Source organism: Vanacampus margaritifer, chromosome 2 (assembly GCF_051991255.1).
Source record: "Vanacampus margaritifer isolate UIUO_Vmar chromosome 2, RoL_Vmar_1.0, whole genome shotgun sequence".
Taxonomy (NCBI): domain Eukaryota; kingdom Metazoa; phylum Chordata; class Actinopteri; order Syngnathiformes; family Syngnathidae; genus Vanacampus; species Vanacampus margaritifer.
The window spans coordinates 48,432,766-48,435,265 of record NC_135433.1 but is presented as its reverse complement, the minus strand read 5'-3'; the positions used below and the strand labels follow the sequence as shown (position 1 = coordinate 48,435,265).

General features: G+C 44.1%; 1 non-coding gene and 2 pseudogenes across 1 annotated transcript; all 3 read left to right on the top strand.

The window, feature by feature from the left end:
• Positions 1-180: 180 nt before the first annotated feature.
• On the top strand, positions 181-299 carry LOC144046866 (5S ribosomal RNA; annotated as a pseudogene).
• A 186-nt stretch (positions 300-485) lies between these two features.
• LOC144045728 (5S ribosomal RNA) lies at positions 486-604 on the top strand. Its single transcript, XR_013292053.1, has one exon. It is a non-coding gene; the product is annotated as a 5S ribosomal RNA (ribosomal RNA).
• A 1,604-nt stretch (positions 605-2,208) lies between these two features.
• On the top strand, positions 2,209-2,317 carry LOC144047427 (5S ribosomal RNA; annotated as a pseudogene).
• The last annotated feature ends 183 nt before the right edge of the window (positions 2,318-2,500 follow it).

Genomic DNA, 2,500 nt, shown 5'->3' with positions numbered 1-2,500 from the left:
TTGCACCTCCATGGCAAAAGTCAACTTTCTTAAAAGACCTCAAGTACACTAGCTACTTGCTAACAGACAGCCGAACGCTAAACTGACAGAATAAGAGCTGAACATGCAGTCAAAATGTTTTTCTGTCCCAAGTTTAGACGAGTGTAACCTTTAAAAGAGTCAACTGTTTTCTTTTTCTTGGCTTACGGCCATACTACCCTGAGAACTTCCGATCTCAGCCGATATCGGACGCTAAGCAGGGTTGGGCCTGGTTACTACTTGGATGGGAGACCGCCTGGGAATACCAGGTGCTGTAAGCGTTTTTTTTGCACCTCCATGGCAAAAGTCAACTTTCTTAAAAGACCTCAAGTACACTAGCTACTTGCTAACAGACAGCCGCACGCTAAACTGACAGGATGAGAGCTGAACATGCAGTCAAAATGTTTTTCTGTCCCAAGTTTAGACGAGTGTAGCCTTTAAAAGAGTCAACTGTTTTCTTTTTCTCGGCTTACGGCCATACTACCCTGAGAACGCCCGATCTTGTCCGATCTCGGAAGCTAAGCAGGGTTGTGCCTGGTTAGTACTTGGATGGGAGACCGCCTGGGAATACCAGGTGCTGTAAGCTTTTTTTTTTGCACCTCCATGGCAAAAATCAACTTTCTTAAAAGACCTCAAGTACACTAGCTACTTGCTAACAGACAGCCGCACGCTAAACTGACAGGATGAGAGCTGAACATGCAGTCAAAATGTTTTTCTGTCCCAAGTTTAGACGAGTGTCACCTTTAACTCTTTCACTGCCAGACGTTTTCAGAAACGGGTTGTCCCCACTGCCAGCCGATTTAAGCATTTTGAGTGATCTTTCAAGGTCCACAGAAAATGTTGTGTTGGGACTATGGAAACACACATACTACCAAATGAAAGATTGGACTCTCAGCTTTCATCAGAAAAAAAAAGTTTGTTTCTACCTTATTCCGTTCTTCAGTAATCAACAATAGAAAATGGTTACTTTCACCGAAATGCTCTCTTTTGAAACAAAAAACGGAGAAAAAGAGCTTTTTGTGAAACGATGTTATTTCATGCACTCTAGTGAATTGTACACTTCTTTTTGTCCATGAATGATGCCACAAACACCTAAATAGTGCTTTACTTCTGTAAAACGCTTTCACCAACAATGAAAAAGTGTTTTTTGATTGCAAAATACGTTTATTTCCATTCAACAGTGTAACAATTTGACAAAACAATTTCGCAAACTATTTCCAAATGTGTGCAACTGTGGTACTACTTACAATTATGTGGATGTTTCAAATACAGTTTTTCCTTTTGTAACGCTCCCCTGCGTGCAAGGAGACGCCGCTGGACTCGCACAACAGTTTACTTTCACTTTCACATTGGTCCGTTTTGCGTGCAAACGTTACACTTTCTTGACGGCCTTTTTTTCCGGGGAATAAAAAGCAAGTAGCAGACTGTACACACTTCCTCCGATGAATATGCATTGGACTCGGGGCACTCTCCGTCGTCCGATCGAACGTCCGCCTGTGCGTGCTCGGTTGCGCTCCGCGTTACGACACCGTAATAGCCGCCGCGTCAGCGGTTCCAATTTCGCCGTCAAGCTCGGATTCACCTTCATCATCATCGAGTATGATCACCGTCGTCATCAATGCACTATTTTAGCGTTGGTCGATGCCTTTCGTCTTGTAAGTGTAGAGCTGCTTGCAAACGCTCGCCATTGCCCGTTCCCTCCTCCATCTAGCTCCATCTAACGTCTTCTACTGCCGCGTCAATGCTTTCCAACCATGGAGTCACCCTCATCTTCATCATCTATGATGATCATCGTCAACAATGTGCTTTTTCAGCGATGCTTTTGGTCTTTGAAAAAAACGTCTCGGGTGTGAGCTCCTCGCGACCGGCCGCCATTTTTCCTTTGTCTTCCATTCTCATCTCCTGCTCGACGCTCTAGCTCCGCCTCTACTGACGCCCACCCGATCTTGTCAAAAGAGAGTCATCGCTGCCCTCTAGGGGCCAAAAATAGTCCTTAGGCACAACAGACAGACTTGAAACTTTGACCAGACATGCGGGAGGGTTTCCTCTACCCGTTTCAAAAAAAAAAAAAAAAATCATTGGATGACGTCTTTTGACGTCATTGGCAGTGAAGCGTAGGTTTTTACTTGACGTCTTTAAACGTCAGTGGCAGTGAAAGAGTTAAAAGAGTCAACTTTTTTCTTTTTCTCCGCTTACGGCCATACTAAACTGAGAACGTCTGATCTCGGAAGCTATGCAGTGTCGGGCTTGTTTAGTACTTGGATGGGAGACCGCCTGGGAATACCAGGTGCTGTAAGCTTTTTTTTTTGCACCTCCATGGCAAAAGTAAACTTTCACAAAAGACCTCAAGTACACTAGCTACTTGCTAACAGACAGCCGCACGCTAAACTGACAGGATGAGAGCTGAACATGCAGTCAAAATGTTTTTCTGTCCCAAGTTTAGACGAGTGTAACCTTTAAAAGAGTCAACTGTTTTCTTTTT